The sequence below is a fragment of the Neoarius graeffei genome, chromosome 11 (genome assembly GCF_027579695.1).
Source record: "Neoarius graeffei isolate fNeoGra1 chromosome 11, fNeoGra1.pri, whole genome shotgun sequence".
Taxonomy (NCBI): domain Eukaryota; kingdom Metazoa; phylum Chordata; class Actinopteri; order Siluriformes; family Ariidae; genus Neoarius; species Neoarius graeffei.
In genome coordinates this window covers 21,549,471-21,567,435 of record NC_083579.1, presented here as the reverse complement: position 1 = coordinate 21,567,435, position 17,965 = coordinate 21,549,471, and the positions used below count along the sequence as shown (strand labels likewise).

Below are 17,965 nucleotides of genomic sequence, written 5' to 3'. Positions count from 1 at the left end.
CCAGGGTGGGGCCCCGGCTGCACCATACCGGGCGACATCACGGCCCTTGATTTTTCATTTCCATAAGGGGGTTTGGTGAACTGCTCTTGGTCTGGCCTGTCACCTGGCCTGTCAGCTGGGATAGGCCGGGCTCAGCCCGAAGTGGTGACGTGGGCCCGACGTCCTGTGGGTTCACCACCCACAGAGGTAGCCGTAGGGGGCCGATGCAGTATGGATTGGGCCTTGGGAAACCCTAACGGGGCGTAATGCCCCCGACAACATAGCTTCTAGGATCATTCAAGCACACAAACCCCTCCACCACAATAAGGTGGCAGTTCTAGGAGGTGTGTGTGTGTGTGTGTGTGTGTGTGTGTGTGTATATATATGTGTATATATATATATATATATATATATATACACACACCATTATTTATTTATATATATATAGGGGCGGCATGGTGGTGTAGTGGTTAGCAATGTCTCCTCACAGAAAGAAGGTCCGGGTTTGAGCCCCATGGCCGGCAAGGGCCTTTCTGCGCGGAGTTTGCATGTTCTCCCCGTGTTCGCGCGGGTGCTCCGGTTTCCCCCACAGTCCAAAGACATGCAGGTTAGGTTAACTGGTGACTCTAAATTGACCGTAGGTGTGGGGTGTGAATGGTTATCTGTCTGTGTCTATATGCCAGCCCTGTGATGACCTGGCGACTTGTCCAGGGTGTACCCCGCCTTTCGCCCGTAGTTAGCTGGGATGGGCTCCAGCTGGGATAGGCTCCAGCTTGCCTGTGACCCTACATACAGAGGCTCCAACTCTCCTGCTTTAGGGAACATTTAGAAAATCCTCCCAACCTCCCGCTGACAACATAAAAATCACCTCAGTGTTTTTATGTTGTCTCAGCCCGTCCTTACTACACATGATTAGTTAAAAAATATATATAACTTGATACGTTTATGTTGACAAAAATTAATCGTTGACTTTCTCCTTTTCGTGTGTCTGACATTGTATGGGTGGACTCGTGTGAACCCTGCAGTACATGCCGATTCCCTGGTCGGTACCTTGATCGGTGTCACGGGGGGATTGGAGTGTATGCCGGAGGCATGCACGCGCAGATCAAGCGCGCATATGAATCGAGTGGAATTTGGTATGCCACGGGGTGCACACTTGAGCCCACCCAATGTCTTAGCAGTTACCCATAAAGCATACAGATGGCTCTAGTAATGATACGCATGAGAGAACGAGAAAACCCATGACATTCAACCATTTTTTTGTTTTTTTGCGTCTGCGTTTTGTCTGTATTTATCGTCTGCTCGTCTTTAACTTTGTTCTCTTGAATGAGATAATGAAACCAAGTTTTGTTGGTGGAAATGGCGAAAGCCAAACTATGAAAAGAAAATATCAGAAAATCACCAAGATAAAGTTCAGATTGCCTGTCGCGATGGTCGCCAGGGACAAATGGCGGACTATTTTGGACAGCAGCAAGATGACCCTATATCTGACAAGGTTAGATCACCAGACCAGACATTAGATTCTAACGAACTTGTCTGACTACTTTTTGTCTGACTTTTACTAACTTAGAATATTATTAGAAGAACATTATCATCAGATGGTCTACCATTGTCAGTTTATAATGGTCATTATTGACATTAGGCATATTAAAGTTTGGTCTATTGAGGTATTTCACCTGACGTCACAGGGTCACATGACACCCCGGTGTCCACCATTTTGAACGTCAAGCTACATACTAACGCTGCAGACAGAGAGGGAGAACCAGCTTGAGAAAAAAACGTGTTACAGACACCTAGAATAGATTAATTTGTCAGTAAGCACTCTGTAAATAACCATGGTTTTTGCTTGTTGTGCTGTGGGCTGCCACAACAGACAGGGACAGCGTGCAGGACGCTCCTTTTACCGGTTTCTAGTGATGGGAATTTCGGCTCTTTTTCGGGAGCCGGCTCTTTTGGCTCTTCTTACTATAAGGAGCCGGCTCTTTCGGCTCCTGAGATTTTATTTTTGATTTAATTGCTGCAATTAACTAGTTAATTAATTACATTATTATTTATATTTTATCAATAGGATGTTTTCCATTTTATTTTTTAGTTTTTGTAGCCATTGTAAAGCTTTGTAAAGTATAGCAGTGTAACAATGTTCTAGCTATAGAAATAAAACTTACTTACCAATTAATAAATTATTTTCTCACAAACATAATGCAAAACTGTGTTATATTACCAATATAAAATACACAGCTGATTTTCCCCTCCTCAGGTGCCTCACAGACTCCTCTCCCCTGCGCCCCACAGCTTTAAGCATTACACCAATTTTCGTATTTTCGCAGCTGTGAATGACATCAACCCCCCCAACCAAAAAAAGTAGGCGTACACCATGCTACTTTTTTTCCTTTGAATGGTAATAGACAACACGACGCAATCGGACAGCAACTTTTTTTGTGAAAGTCTCTCTCTCTCTCTCTCTCTCTCTCTCTCTCTCTCTCTGAGGCACCTAAGGACAAAAAACTAATTCGGCTCCCCAACTCGGCTCCCACCTATGAGCCGGCTCCCGTCGTTCACTTCAAAGAGCTGGCTCTTTGAACCGGATCGTTCGCAACCGACACATCACTACCGGTTTCCTACTGACCCAGACAAGAGGGCCAAATGGATTGCAGCTGTGAAGAGACAGGATTGGGAGCCAACAGAGTACTCCAGACTTTGCAGTGATCATTTCATTTCAGGTTAGTTTATCAGTTAACGCAATTTTGATAAAATATATAGCAAAAAGTAAATGGGTCAGTGTTTGTTAACCCATCTGAGCAGTGAAACAAGGCAGTGTTAATTTGTCTAGGGTTGCAGGTAGCAGACATCAGACATAAAACGCAATAACAGAGGCTAGAAAGAAACGGGACACAGAAATAAATCAATAGGGCTCCATACCAAGGCTGGGTACAGTGTTTGTGATAAAAGACAGATCCAATTTAACACGAATCACAGCTTACTTTCTTGTTAAAATGTGCAAAGGTCTCCACCATCTCATACCGCCTTGCACTGAAGGACTTGAGCGTGCCGTCCAAAATGGCTGCGTCACGTGACTTGGTCACGTGGGTGAAATACCGCAATAGTCACTGGATTTATCTAGATCTGTTACTATTAAGATTTAATTGACACGAAATGTGGTGAATCATTCATATATATATATATATTGCTCAGAGCAAATGAGTACACCCCCCTTTGAAAAGTAACATTTTAAACAATATCTCAATGAACACAATTTCCAAAATGTTGACAAGATAAAGTTTAATATAACATCTGTTTAACTTATAATATGAAAGTAAGGTTAATAATATAGCTGAGATTACACTTTTTTTTTTTTCAGTTTTACTCAAATTAGGGTGGTGCAAAAATGAGTACACCCCACAACAAAAACGACTACATCTAGTACTTTGTATGGCCTCCATGATTTTTAATGACGGCACCAAGTCTTCTAGGCATGGAATGAACAAGTTGGTGACATTTTGCAACATCAATCTTTTTCCATTCTTCAACAATTTTTAGTGACTGGATGCTGGATGGAGAGTGATTGTCTCTTCAGAATTCCCCATAGGTGTTTGATTGGGTTCAGATCAAGAGACATACTTGGCCACTGAATCACTTTCACCCTGTTCTTCAGAAATCCAACAGTGGCCTTAGATGTGTTAGAAGTTCCATAGTCATGTTGGAAAAGTGCACAACGACCAAGGGCACGGAGTGATGGTCGCATCTTCTCTTTCAGTATAGAGCAATACATCTGTGAATTCATGATGCCATCAATGAAATGCAGTTCCCCGACACCAGCAGTACTCATGCAGCCCCACATAAGGACGCTGCCACCACCATGTTTCACTGTAGGTACCATGCATTTTTCTTTGTATTCCTCACCTTTGTGAAGCCATCAGTTCCAAAAACATTTATCTTGGTCTCATCACTCCAGAGTATAGAGTCCCAGTAGTCTTCATCTTTGTCAGCATGGGCCCTGGCAGACTCTAGGTGGGCTTTTTTGTGCCTGGGCTTTAGGAGAGGCTTCTTTCGTGGATGGCATCCATGCATGCCATTCCTCTGCAGTCTACGCCGTATTGTGTCACGGGAAATAGTCACCCCAGTTTGGCTTTCTACTTCTTTAGATAACTGCAGTGAACTTGCATGCCGATTTTCTTCAACCCTTCTCATCAGAAGACACTCCTGTCGAGGTGTTAACTTCTGTGGACAACCTGGACATCTCTGTGAGATGGTTGCAGTTCCATCTTTTCTTAAATTTTTGTACCACTTTTGCTGCAGTATTCTGACTGATAAGTAAAGCTTCTTCTACATGCATTCACCTTTGTAGTGTAAAGAAATTATTTTCTTTGGGGAATTCTGAAGAGACAAGTTGAGCATCACTCTCCATCCAGCATCCAGTTACTAAAAGAGGTCATTGCTGAAGAATGGAAAAAGATTATTGTTGCAAAATGTCGCAAACTTGTTCATTCCATGCCTCGAAGACTTGGTGCTGTCTTTAAATATTATGGAGGCCATACAAAGTACTAGATGTAGTCATTTTTGTTGTGGGGTGTACTCATTTTTGCACCACCCTAATTTGAGTAAAACTGAAAAATGTGTAATCTAAGTTTATATTATTAACCTTACTTTCACGTTATAAGTTAAACAGACGTTATATTAAACTTTGTCTTGTCAACATTTTGGAAATTGTGTTCATTGAGAGATGGTTTAAAATGTTACTTTTCAAAGGGGGTGTACTCATTTACACTGAGCTGTGTGTGTGTGCTTGCTTTTGCTTAAGGCTGTCCATCGATATTGATGATGACGTCACTCCATGCCGTCTCTTTCTTGGCGAGTTCTTCGATGGCTGATCAGTCCAATTCGGGCGGCAAGGACTCGGTTGCACACATCACATACATGCTCGCCCTGTGGTTGGACTGGCTGATGGCGTTTTACTCTTCTGGCTTCCACCTTCTGGTTGTAGCCGGTTGTGTAGGAGGCAGTTTTTGTCGAATGCTGCTGTCTCCACCTGCACCTGTTCGCTGCTAATTCTTCCAGTTTTTGTGGCTCAATGCCACAGTCCTTCAGGTTGGCCTTTAGATGGTCCTTTTACCTCTTCTGTTGCCCTCCCACAGAGCGTTTACCTTTGGAAAGTTCACCATACAACACGTGTCTTGGTAAACGATTGGAGGGCATGCGGATGGTGTGTCCGACCCATCTGAGCTGCCTGTGCAGGAGTATGGTCTCTAGTGGCTCAATGTTGGCCCTACGTTGGCCAACATATGAGGGACCTTGTGCCACCACTTGAGGCCCCAGTATTCTCTGGAGGCAACGGGTATGGAAGTGTTTGAGGGTGCAAATGTGGTGTATGTATGGAGTCCACGTTTCGCTGGCGTACAGCAAGATTGAGAGGCAGACTGCCCTGTAGACAGCAACCTTGGCCTTGATTGTCAAGTTTCTGTTCAGGAAGACTTTACTTGCAAGTTTACCAAAGGAGGCAGATGCTAGTCCTATACGCTGTTGTACCTCATCTGTTATGTCGCAGTTGGCATTCAGCGTTGATCCAAGGTAGGTGAAGAAGTGCACGTTCTTCAGTGTGGTGTTCTTGATCTGGAAGTTTGTTGGGGCTGTGTGGGATGCTCTTTGACTCATGACTTCAGTCTTCCCCGTGTTGATACTGAGCCCAGCCTGTGTGTAAGTGTTATCCAGGACATTGAGGCTCCTCTGCAGTCCTTCAGCTGCGCAACTGGCAACAGCATCATCATCTGCATACTGCAGTTCGAGAATAGCCTCTTGTTGGACTTTTGTTGGCGCTCTGAGTCTGCACAGGTTGCCGTCAAGTCTGTAGGTTAATGGAACACAGCCCTCTGGGTTTATGTTGTTCTTTGCTGCCAGCATCACTGCAGCAAGGAACAAGTTGAAGATCACAGGTGCAATCACACAGCCTTGCCTGACACTGGTGCATACAGGAAATGCTCCTCTGCCCAAGACTCTTACCATGGCTCTGTCGTGCAGTGACTTCAGTACAGCTAAGAACTTGCTGGGGCAGCCAAAGCGCTTAAGCACTTCCCACAACAGAGGTCTTTTGAACTCTCACTGTGTCAGAGGCCTTACTAAGGTCAATGAAGACCATATAGAGGTCTTGATGATGTTTCCTGCATTTTTCCTGGATCTGCCTCGCTACAAATATCATGTCCATGGTGCATTGGTCTTTTCTAAACCGGCACTGGCTTTCTAGTAGTACATCTTTAGCTACAGTTTTGATTAGTGTTAGGATTGCGCTGTGTGCTGTTCAGATGCGTTACCAAAGGAGTACTCCTGGGACAAAGGAGAACAAACCACACGAGTTAAATCAATCTGGTTTATTCTCAGCCGTGCCCAACGCGCAGCTGCGTCGGGGCGTTTATATACACTCCTCGCAGGGAGTGTCAGCAGTGGAAAATTACAGAATGTGCTTTGCACACAGTCAAGGTCACACAAGAGTTATGCACAGTCTTAACAGGATGTTTCACACGAAAACATATACAAAATCAGGATATGAAACGGGAACAGAACATGTGGAAGTGCAAAATGTACAGAGCAGCACGTATTGTAGCTGGCCTAAAGTAAACCCTAAACTGTTACACTAAACGACAGTCACCCTTGGGCCGCGCATTTACAAGAGTAGGTTTAGGAGTATTCAGGATTATATTCTTACAATCCCCTCTTTAATACTCTGACGCAAGCCCAGAGTATTATTCACACCCCAGTCGTGGCCGACACAGGGACATAACCTGTGTGCGAGATCATCATATTATATATACGATCCATGCAACAACGGAAAAGAAACGGGCCACACAGGCACACCAGAAGGCCAATAAACACAACGGGAATGATCATAGAGATATAAGGAGCCAGACCTCCGAACAAAACGTGCAACCACCCCCATCCCCAGGGCGAGCTAGCTTGCTCGTCCATATGTAAATCGTGAGCTACCTGTCGCATCTTTCCTAATTGTTTTGCAGTCTCCCCGAAGCTTTCGTCGTCCTTATTAGGAACGAAGGTACAGCAAGAGTCGCCTATCATTGCACAAACACCGCCCTCTTTAGCGAGAAGTATGTCTAAAGCCATTCGATTCTGGGTTGTCATTAAGCGCAGCGCCGTTAGTTCGACGCGGATGCCTTCCATAGCGGCGTTAGTAGCATTAACAAAGGTAGCAAGACGATAGTGAGTTACTTCTAGTTGGTTCCATACCTGTGTTAGACCGTATTGTGGGACCAACGATTGCCAAAATTTATTCCATTTGCTTTCTAATTGATGTTCACGAGGCGGGAAAAAAATCGTCGTCTACGGATCGCCACCTTCGGCCCGTATTGAGAACCTCAGGGACGGGCACAACAGTAAATGCATGCTGGACCTGAACCAGGGCACACAGGCCGCGTTGAAGAGAGGGAAGGTAAGACCACAACTTACCCCGGTCGCAATCCCAATACCAATCTGGTAGCCAGATCGGGTGGTCAGAATTAAACATGGTACGTCCCGCCGTGTCCTGTTTCAGGTTAAAGGTATATTGACAACGGCAGCCAGGTAGACCTTTCTGCCAGGGGGAAGAAACATTTTTCCGGATACATACGGTTGGGTTCGAAAGACTACAGTGATTGAACGCCTCTCGGTCTACTTCCGTACCGTTACCTTCATATCGATGAAAGCATACTGAATAATTCATAGAGGTATCCCAGTGTATTGACAACCTTACCTCTGGGTCTGTATTGTCTGTCAGGAAAACCTTAGTTTGATTATACGAGGGCCACAGGCTGAGCCATGTCATATTAACCTCAGAGTAGTTAGACGGGGCTATTCGGACCGGAAAGGGAGCGCTGCTGTCATGGGGTAACAAAGAACACACATAGCAGGGTTTACTCATATTCATTGATGTTTTTACAGTGAAGTTTACATATTTCCAAAACTCGTTATCCCTTGGGTCCCGGTGTATTGCTTGTGCGGGTAACCCTGCCCCAAGCGTTGAGATCAGCACGATGATGAAGAAAGTCATACTGGTCACTGACTTTGTTCTCTAATGCTCACAGGGTGCAGACGGCGAAAAATGTCACAGGCTCCCGTGCATTTCAGACTCTTCAGCCCAGAACTTTGCAAGACTCACCAACCATCCCCTCTTTGTAGATCAGCCGAAACTGGATTGCTCCAGATGCTGGAAGGGGATCCCTGAAAAGGCCGTCAGCTATTGTCACAGCAACTTTCTGAAACACAAAAGTCTGTTAAGCATCAACAATATAGATTTCTATTACATTGGAGCCTTCTTTATTCTGCTGGCATGGATCCACTGTGGAAAAAGGTCCGTTAGCACAGCCGTGCGAGTTACAGCGAGTACATCGGTGGGCCCACTGTAGGGTGACTCCTCCATGGGAGCGTTTAGTTTAGCAAATCTCTTTACTAAAACTCTGTCCCCTACCTCAAAGGGGTGAGTGTGTGCCTCTGGAATGGGAGGCTTTTTGGAATTTACTCTCGCCCAATACTCATCCAGCACCCGCATGAGACCCACCGCGTACTCGCTGAGATGTACTTCAAGATCACCCGTTCCTATAACCTGCATGCCTCTACGCCAAGGGACAGGAAAGGGGCGTCCCATGACGAGCTCGTACGGAGATAAATTGTCGAGAGCGACCTGAGCAGTCATGCGCATATCAGCGAGGACCAACGGTAAAACTTGGACCCAATTTTTCGTGCCTGCGTCTTGCATAGCCTTACGCAACTTACCCTTAATTGTTCTATTCGCGCGCTCCACAATGCCAGAGGACTGTGGATGGTATGGGATATGAAAACGCCAATTGATCTTGAGGTCTTTACATAGCTCCTGCGTTACCTTAGAGGTGAACGGCGTTCCCTTATCAGAGTCAATTCCTACCGGAAGACCGTAACGTGGGATAATTTCCTGTGTAAGTTTGTTCACTGCTGTTCGGGCGTTCTCTTTGCTACACGGGAAAGCCTCAATCCACCGTGAAAATTTGTCAATCATGACCAAAAGGTATTTGAACAGGCCCTGCTTTGGCATGTGAGTGAAGTCGATCTGCCATTCTTGGAAAGGCGTGTCGGGTATGGGAAGGTGCTGATGTACCGCGCCTGGTTTAGATAGATTATTCTGGGCGCACGTTAAACACTTGTCCAGAATGTTGTGTGCGTCTGTGTGCAAATTATTGATGCAGAATGTTCTGTTCATATCCTCCACTACCCCTCTTCGGCCGCGATGAGTGGGACCATGGAACTCGCGGACGAGAAAGGGAGTACAGTGACGAGGTAAACAAAGACGGCCCTGTGCGTCAAGCAAAACGCCACTCTTCTCTGTCGCGCCCTGGGCGTCCCAGAACTGCGTATCTGCCACAGAGGCCGAGGCCTGGATAGAAATGAGATCTATGTCAGGTAAGACAGCGCTAACCATGCGATCAGTAGAAACTAAAGCGCAGTTAAAGCCTGGAGGCAGGACACCGGATGCGGCTGCAGCTTTAGCGACTCGATCAGCGAATGAATTGCCCTTTACTTCAAATGAGTCCCCTCTTGTGTGCGCGCGTGTCTTAACAATGGCCAACGTGCACGGAAGGAGACAGGCGGTGATTAAATCAGTAACAAGTGAAGAATGAGAAATGGGCTTACCGTCGGCTGTCGTAAACCCCCGAGACGCCCAAATGCGGCCGAAGTCGTGCGCCACGCCGAAAGCGTAGCGTGAGTCGGTGTAAATAGTAACGTCTGTGTCTTGAGCCAAAATACACGTGCGAGTCAAAGCATAGAGCTCCGCAGCCTGAGCAGAAGAAAAAGGCAAAGAATGAGCTTCAACAATTTCATCAGGGAGGCGACAAACAGAGTAACCACACAGGAACACACCATCCGCAGGGCGGGAACAGGAACCATCTACAAAAAGAGAATCGCCTGTGGAAAGAGGGGTGGAGTGTAAGTCTGGGCGGATGCTAGTCTCAAAAACGATATTAGAAAGACAGTCATGTGAGTCAAACGCAACATCGTCATCCTGTGAGTTAAGAAGACGCTGAAGAGCGTGGGCGACAGAATCAAACGACGAGGAGGGCTTAACAGTGAGATGCTCTGTGGCCAAAAGAATAAACTCATAGCCAGAGCGACGCTGAGCAGACAAATGCTGAGTGCTAAGATTCCGCAGAATGTACACGACGTCATGTGAAGTGTGTAAAATGAGCGGATGCGACAAAACAAGTTTTTCAGCGTCCGTGACCATGAGAGCACACGCAGCAACAGCCCTAAGACAGCCAGGAAGCCCTTGTGCCACAGCGTCAAGAGTTTTAGACAGAAACGCGCAAGGTCGCATGCCCCCCCCGTGCTCCTGAGCCAGCACCCCAGAGGCGGTCCCCTTCTGATTGCACACATACAGGTGAAACGGCAAACGATAGTTCGGCAGCCCGAGAGCAGGGGCGGAGCACAAAGCTTGCTTCAGAGTCTTGAAGGCCGTTAGCATGTCCTCAGTCCAGACCAGGGGCTGAGTCAAAGGATCTGAGTGACTTATAGCTGAACGCAAACACTTGTCATAGATTGAACAGTCAGGGATCCATTGACGACAGTAATTGATGAGGCCCAGAAATGCCATGAGAGCGTGCTTGGTTGCAGGCACCTGAGTGTCCATAATGACTTGAACGCATTCCGGGCTAAGCCTCCTGGAACCCTGGGAGAGGTCATGTCCCAAGTAGCGAACAGTTGTGAGGCAAAACTGCAACTTCGTGCGGGAGACCTTGAAACCCTTCTGCGCCAGGAGTGTGAGGAGAGACAATGTGGCGGCAGCACAAGCGTCTTGATCCTCCGCCGTTACCAGGAGATCATCCGCGTACTGGAGCACCGTGGAGCCCCGGGGAAGACAGAGATCAGCCAGCGCGTCCCGCAATACGGCAGTGAAGACCGCCGGTGAGTCAATGAAACCCTGTGGCAACCGCGTCCACGTGTATTGTCTTCCCCTGTGTGTGAAAGCAAACAGGGGCTGAGTCTCATGGCCCACAGGAACACTGTAAAAGGCAGAGCACAAATCAATCACAGAGAAATAAGCATGGTCACACGGAATAGAAGACATAAGAGAAGGAACGTCAGGGACCACTGGAGCCACGGGAACGATGAGTTCATTTATTTTACGTAGGTCTTGAGTGAGGCGCCATGTGCCATCCGGTTTTGGGACCGGGTTCACTGGGGTGTTATACGGGCTGACACAAGGAACCACGACACCTTGCTGCAAAAGAGATTTTAGAATATTGTCAATACCATTGAGCTTACTAGGAGACAGAGGGTATTGTTTAACATAAACAGGTGTAGAGTGTTTAATAACAGCTTCATACGGAGAGCAGCTCACAGAGCCCACATCGTCCTTATGATCCGCCCACAGGGTGTTGGGAAGAGCAGAGAGAACAGGGGAAGGAGCTTGGGACGTACAAGCAGCGTTCAGAATGTTATGTGGCAGCACAGAACTGGATAGGGCAAAAACATCAGGCGGAGCACCGTCCGGGGTATCAACAATCATGTGTGAGCCGCTAAAGGAGATCGAGAGTCCGAGGAGACTCATGAGGTCGCGACCTAAAAGATTAAAGGGGCACTCTGGCATAAAAATGAAAGAGTGCGAAAAACGCAATGAAGGGTCCAGAGTGCAGATGACAGGTAAGGGTGGTGTACAACTAGAGTCAAAAGGAACCCCTTCTATCCCCACAGAGCTAACAAACCGTGTAGATAAAGGACCCTCATAATCCCTCCCTACTGAGGACATAGTGGCCCCAGTATCAAGTAGAAACGGATACTCCCTTCCTGCCAGACACAGAGGCACAAGAGGGAGCTCCGCGTTACGAGGAGAGCTAAAAGAGAGATTTAACATGGCAACGGCTGTGGATTCCGTACCCTGGGGGCAGCCCTATAGCGGGGCGTGATAGCGCTGGTCCTGTCCGTTATTCTGCCGATAGCCCTTAGGTCCGGGATTCTGGCCGTGCAACACATCCCCTGATTCTCCCGTCCTACTCTGCTCATCCCTCTGCCACGCATGGCATTCCCTCATCCAGTGGCCCTCCTTTCCACAATAGTGGCACCTGCCTGTTTTCTTCCGGTTCCCACCCGACCGTGTGCGAAGCCCGGTACGTGTTTTGTCATTATTATGACGATACAACCCGGGGCCCTGTGGGGCCACGGATAAACATGCTTTATTAGTCTTACAATCTAACAACCCATCACTTTCCATTGTCCTCAACCGTTCACCCGCTTGGCGAAGGACCAAATGAGTCCTATCGCTCAAGTGATGTTTCAAAACGTTCTGAACCTCAGGGCGGCAGTTAGATAAAAAGGTGGACAGGAACATTGGATTGGGTTGAGTCATGTCCAATTCTAACCCACCCAGGTGCTGCCAAACTTCACCAAAACGTTTCCAAAAGGCCGACGTCACTTCTGACTTTTCCTGTTTACAGTTAGTAACCTGCGACAGATCACGGTTCGCTTGTTTCATAGCCAGTAAATACCTAGTTAACTGCTCACGCAGGAGCTGCAAAGCATTCGGTGTGTCCCTCCAAAAAAATGTTGACGCGGACGGCCACCTTCCTGAGCCGGAGCTATTTCTTCCTTTATATTCACAGCGACGTCATTTCTAGGTTTGCAACACATCGACTATTTCGAGCAAACGCTCCTCATCATATGAGTCCCCTAATTGATTCTGTAATATAAACCGATAGTCAGCACCAGTTAACTGACAGTTACGGGATGCCTTAATTAACATGTCGACAAAAAGAAGCAGTTTGTCGGGCGAAGGGAGCAGGGAAATTATATCTTTAAGGGCTGATGGCGACGGGGGCTCCACATCAATCCCACTGCGCTTCACTTTCCAGACACATGCTACGTTGCCTGGGGGAAATGGTCTGGAGCCCGCGTCTGGGCCCACGTCATCAGGATCATCCCAGTCATCGTCGCCCCCCTCTTCCTCATCGTGATCGTCCCCATTATTCCCCTGGGGACCCTTGCCTTTCTTGGAAACGGCAGGGGCGGGCGGAACTTTAGTTTGTGCTTCTAAATCGGCGGACGACGAGGGTAAAGAGACGGCCGCCAAAGAAGGATATAGCTTAGGTATGGCCCTTATTTTTGAGGTGCTGCCCGTCAAGGGCTCACCGTACGGAGGGGGTTTAGCAGGGGGCGCACTAGTCATGGTCGAACAGCAGCCATTATCTAGGGCGGCCTGGACCGCCTCTTTAGTAACAGGCGTTGGTCTTGGTTTTGGAATAGCCTTTAAAACAGGTCTCGGGGTGTAAACACCCTTTGATTTATCCCATACCTTCTTCATGTCAAACCATTTACCATACCCTGCGCGCATATAAGGGCGATCCCAATCCGGATCGCCTAAGCTTTCGTAAATCATACGGTGCGCTGAAGCAAGGAAGCCTGGATTAAACGTCCCATCACGGGGATACGATGGAATCTGAGGATTTGCCTCCGTCCACCCAGCCAAATTGTCCAGCCACGGCGTAACGTAATAGCCTAAACCGCACCTATTCATCCATTCCGCCGGGGTGTCTGTGACCTCAGGTTTAGGATACGAGCCCCCCATTGTACAGTAAAGCAAACGGATCTGAACAGAAACAAACAGCAGATATTTATCCAAATTTCTATAGCGCGCTCTTCCTGGACTCGAACCAGGGAAAACAAAGCCCTCCTTAGGGCGCTACGGAGCTACTGCCAACCAGGTAGTCAATCAAACATGTCTTACCTGATTGAGAGTATCACGTCGGGGTCACCAAATTGTTAGGATTGCGCTGTGTGCTGTTCAGATGCGTTACCAAAGGAGTACTCCTGGGACAAAGGAGAACAAACCACACGAGTTAAATCAATCTGGTTTATTCTCAGCCGTGCCCAACGCGCAGCTGCGTCGGGGCGTTTATATACACTCCTCGCAGGGAGTGTCAGCAGTGGAAAATTACAGAATGTGCTTTGCACACAGTCAAGGTCACACAAGAGTTATGCACAGTCTTAACAGGATGTTTCACACGAAAACATATACAAAATCAGGATATGAAACGGGAACAGAACATGTGGAAGTGCAAAATGTACAGAGCAGCACGTATTGTAGCTGGCCTAAAGTAAACCCTAAACTGTTACACTAAACGACAGTCACCCTTGGGCCGCGCATTTACAAGAGTAGGTTTAGGAGTATTCAGGATTATATTCTTACAATTAGTCTCAGCAGCAGTATCCTTGTGAGTACTTTTCCCAGTGCACGATAGAAGAGAGATGCCTCCGCTGTTACTACAGTCTGCTCTATCTCCCTTCTTGTAGATGCTCACAAGATCAGAGTCTTTCCATTGTTGAGGGACACATCCAGAATTCCAGGCAGCAGTGATGAATGAGTGGAGGCAGTGAACAACTGGCTCACCCCCAGCTCTCAGGATTTCTCCAGGCACTCCATCAGGTCCTGCAGCTTTGTTGTTCTTGAGAGTTCACTGCTGCTCGTACTTCACTAACTGTTGGCAGATCGTCCATCTCTGTCATTGTTGGGAGCTCTGGGATGTCCTCCAGAATGCTGTTGTCCACATCTATATATCTGTTTAAGAGCTGTTTATAGTGCTCTGCCCAGCGAGCGAGAGTGGCAGTTTTTTCAGTCATAAGCGTTGAACCATCAGTGGTCTGAATGGGGAAGTATGACCCACGTCTTGGTCCATACGCTGCTTTGAGAGCACTGTAGAAGCCCTGCTGGTTGCCACTATCTGCAAATCCCTGAATCTCTTTGTCTAGGTTTGACCACCAGTCGTTTTTCATCTTTCTAAGCTCGCGTTGAGCTTGGGACCGCAGTGCTGTTAGTTTGCCACAGTTAGCTGGGGTTGGGTTTCTGAGTACAGTGGTGTGGGCTTTGTGTTGTTCTGTAAGGAGGGTACGGATGTCTGTTCTCTGTTCGTCGAACCAATCCCTATTACACTTGGTACTTGTACCAAGGACTCTGCGGGCAGTGGTGATTAAGGTGCTAGCCACACTTTCCCAGGCTTCAGAGAGAAGTTCCGTGCTGGGAGGAGTTTTATCGAGGTTGACGGTGATGTTCAAGTTCCGCTTGTAGCTCGGCATACTTTGCCTGGTCCTTGAGTGTCTGAAGGTTGAGCCTACCAGGTCTTGAGGTACAGCGGCACTGCTTCCGTATATGTAGTTTGAGCTGTGTATGTACCATTCTGTGATCTGTCCAGGCATTGGTACCTCTCATAACTCGTGTGAGTTTGACATCTTGACGATCATGTTGTCGTACAAGCACATAGTCCAGCAGGTTCCATTTCTTGGATCTAGGATGCATCCAGGTGGTCTTGTGTAGGGTGCGCAGCTTAAACAATGAATTTGTAATGACAAGTGTGTGTTCGGAGCAGAGAGTAAGAAGACGCAAACCATTAACATTACAGTTTCCTGCGCTATGGCCACCTAGCACTCCTTTCCACAGGTGCTGACTGGTGCCGACGCGCGTGTTAAAATCAATCTCCCTCTTGGCAGTTTCCCAAGTTGGAGCCTCTGTGTGTATGGGGCGGGACGGTGGTGTAGTGGTTAGCACTGTCACCTCACAGCAAGAAGGTCCGGGTTCGAGCCCCGTGGCTGGCAAGGGCCTTTCTGTGCGGAGTTTGCATGTTCTCCCTGTGTCCGCGTGGGTTTCCTCCAGGTGCTCCGGGTTCCCCCACAGTCCAAAGACGTGCAGGTAAGGTTAACTGGTGACTCTAAATTGACCGTAGGTGTGTGTGAGAATGGTTGTCTGTGTCTACGTGTCAGCCCTGCGATAACCTGGTGACTTGTCCAGGGTATACCCCGCCTCTTGCCCGTAGTCAGCTGGGATAGGGTCCAGCTTGCCTGCAACCCTGTGGGACAGGATTTTTTATATATACGTGTGTGTGTGTGTGTGTGTGTGTGTGTATATAATATACACACGCACATACACATTTTTTATATATATATATATATATATATATACATACATATGTATGTGTATATATATGTGTGTGTGTGTATATATATATATATATACACACACACACACACACACAGTGGTGCTTGAAAGTTTGTGAACCCTTTAGAATTTTCTATATTTCTGCATAAATATGACCTAAAACATCATCAGATTTTCACACAAGTCCTAAAAGTAGATAAAGAGAACCCAGTTAAACAAATGAGACAAAAATATTATACTTTGGCATTTATTTATTGAGGAAAATGATCCAATATTACATATCTGTGAGTGGCAAAAGTATGTGAACCTCTAGGATTAGCAGTTAATTTGAAGGTGAAATTAGAGTCAGGTGTTTTCAATCAATGGGATGACAATCAGGTGTGAGTGGGCACCCTGTTTTATTTAAAGAACAGGGATCTATCAAAGTCTGATCTTCACAACACATGTTTGTGGAAGTGTATCATGGCACGAAAAAAGGAGATTTCTGAGGACCTCAGAAAAAGCGTTGTTGATGCTCATCAGGCTGGACAAGGTTACAAAACCATCTCTAAAGAGTTTGGACTCCACCAATCCACAGTCAGACAGATGGGTGTACAAATGGAGGAAATTCAAGACCATTGTTACCCTCCCTAGGAGTGGTCGACCAACAAAGATCACTCCAAGAGCAAGGTGTATAATAGTCGGCGAGGTCACAAAGGACCCCAGGGTAACTTCTAAGCAACTGAAGGCCTCTCTCACATTGGCTAATGTTAATGTTCATGAGTCCATCATCAGGAGAACACTGAACAACAATGGTGTGCATGGCAGGGTTGCAAGGAGAAAGCCACTACTCTCCAAAAAGAACATTGCTGCTCTTCTGCAGTTTGCTAAAGATCACGTGGACAAGCCAGAAGGCTATTGGAAAAATGTTTTGTGGACGGATGAGACCAAAATAGAACTTTTTGGTTTAAATGAGAAGCGTTGTGTTTGGAGAAAGGAAAATACTGCATTCCAGCATAAGACCCTTATCCCATCTGTGAAACATGGTGGTAGTAGTATCATGATTTGGGCCTGTTTTGCTGCATCTGGGCCAGGATGGCTTGCCATCATTGATGGAACAATGAATTCTGAATTCTAAAGGAAAATGTCAGGACATCTGTCCATGAACTGAATCTCAAGAGAAGGTGGGTCATGCAGCAAGACAACAACCCTAAGCACACAAGTCGTTGTACCAAAGAATGGTTAAAGAAGAATAAATTTAATGTTTTGGAATGGCCAAGTCAAAGTCCTGACCTTAATCCAATCGAAATGTTGTGGAAGGACCTGAAGCGAGCAGTTCATGTGAGGAAACCCACCAACATCCCAGGATTAAAGCTGTTCTGTATGGAAGAATGGGCTAAAATTCCTCCAAGCCGGTGTGCAGGACTGATCAACAGTTACCGGAAACGTTTAGTTGCAGTTATTTCTGCACAAGGGGGTCACACCAGATACTGAAAGCAAAGGTTCACATACTTTTGCCACTCACAGATATGTAATATTGGATCATCTCGTCTCGTCTTCTTCCGCTTATCCGGGACCGGGTCGCAGAGGCAGCAGTCTAAGCATGGAAGCCCAAACGTCCCTTTCCCGGCCAGCTCCTCGGGAAGAACACCGAGGCGTTCCCAGGCCAGCTGAGAGACATAGTCCCTCCAGAGTGTCCTGGGTCTTCCCCGGGGCCTCCTCCCGGGGGGACATGCCTGGAACACCTCCCCAGGGAGGCGTCCAGGAGGCATCCGAAAAAGATGCCCGAGCCACCTCAGCTGGTTCCTCTCGATGTGGAGGAGCAGCGGCTCTACTCCGAGCTCCTCCCGAGTGACTGTGCTTCTCAAACTATCTCTAAGGGAGCGCCCAGCCACCCTGCGAAGGAAACTCATTTCAGCCGCTTGTATCCGCGATCTTGTTCTTTCTGTCATTACCCAAAGCTCATGACCATAGGTGAGAGTCGGAACGTAGATCGACCGGTAAATTGAGAGCTTCGCCTTTTGGCTCAGCTCCTTCTTCACCACGACGGACTGGTAAAGCGACCGCATCACTGCAGAG

The 17,965-nt window shown here is 47.2% G+C and overlaps 1 protein-coding gene across 10 annotated transcripts in view; it reads left to right on the top strand.

The window, feature by feature from the left end:
- The window catches only part of luzp1 (leucine zipper protein 1), a 185,519-nt gene that overhangs the window by 82,527 nt on the left and 85,027 nt on the right, over window positions 1-17,965 (top strand). For 4 of the 10 annotated variants that reach the window (XM_060933617.1, XM_060933614.1, XM_060933613.1 and 1 more), the window contains 2 exons: window positions 2,237-2,340; window positions 2,467-2,699. The exons of the other annotated variants lie outside the window; for them this stretch is intronic. The gene's annotated coding sequence lies outside the window, so the exon portion shown is untranslated. Of the gene's footprint in view, window positions 1-2,236; window positions 2,341-2,466; window positions 2,700-17,965 lie in introns of those variants that run through there. 10 annotated transcript variants of the gene reach the window in all.